Source organism: Brassica oleracea, unplaced genomic scaffold (assembly GCF_000695525.1).
Source record: "Brassica oleracea var. oleracea cultivar TO1000 unplaced genomic scaffold, BOL UnpScaffold15640, whole genome shotgun sequence".
Taxonomy (NCBI): Eukaryota; Viridiplantae; Streptophyta; class Magnoliopsida; order Brassicales; family Brassicaceae; genus Brassica; species Brassica oleracea.
The window spans coordinates 1-423 of NW_013632158.1; the positions used below are offsets into that span (position 1 = coordinate 1).

The window sequence follows — 423 nt, forward strand, 5'->3', positions numbered from 1 at the left end:
TCTGCTTGATGGATTGAGTAAACCATTTTTGTTTTGTTTTGTAGATTGGATCAACAGAATGGGTTGAAGAACATGTTCTTAACTTAGGTGCAAGTGCTGTTGCTTATCTTAATGTTGATTGTGCGGTCCAAGGCTCTGGATTTTTTGCTGGTGCAACTCCTCAACTAGACAGTGTTCTTGTAGATGCCTTGAAGCTGGTAATAATAATACTAATGCGGACATTATCAAGCAATTTGTAAAAATCTTAAGTCTCTAGTATTCATTTTTGTTGACCAGGTCCAAGATCCTGATGATGTAACTTTGACAGTTGAAGAGACATTCAAGTCTCAGAATAACAATGTGAGTAGACTCTTTCTTTTTTGTTAATAACCAGAAGGGTGTCTTATGCTTTGAATGGACTGCAGATAGAGAGGCTAAGTAGAG

At 37.1% G+C, this 423-nt stretch overlaps 1 long non-coding RNA gene across 1 annotated transcript; it reads left to right on the top strand.

The window, feature by feature from the left end:
• The first annotated feature begins 49 nt into the window (after nt 1–49).
• Nucleotides 50–423, top strand: LOC106322330. Its single transcript, XR_001266356.1, has 3 exons — nt 50–197; nt 277–339; nt 405–423. It is a non-coding gene; the product is annotated as an uncharacterized LOC106322330 (long non-coding RNA).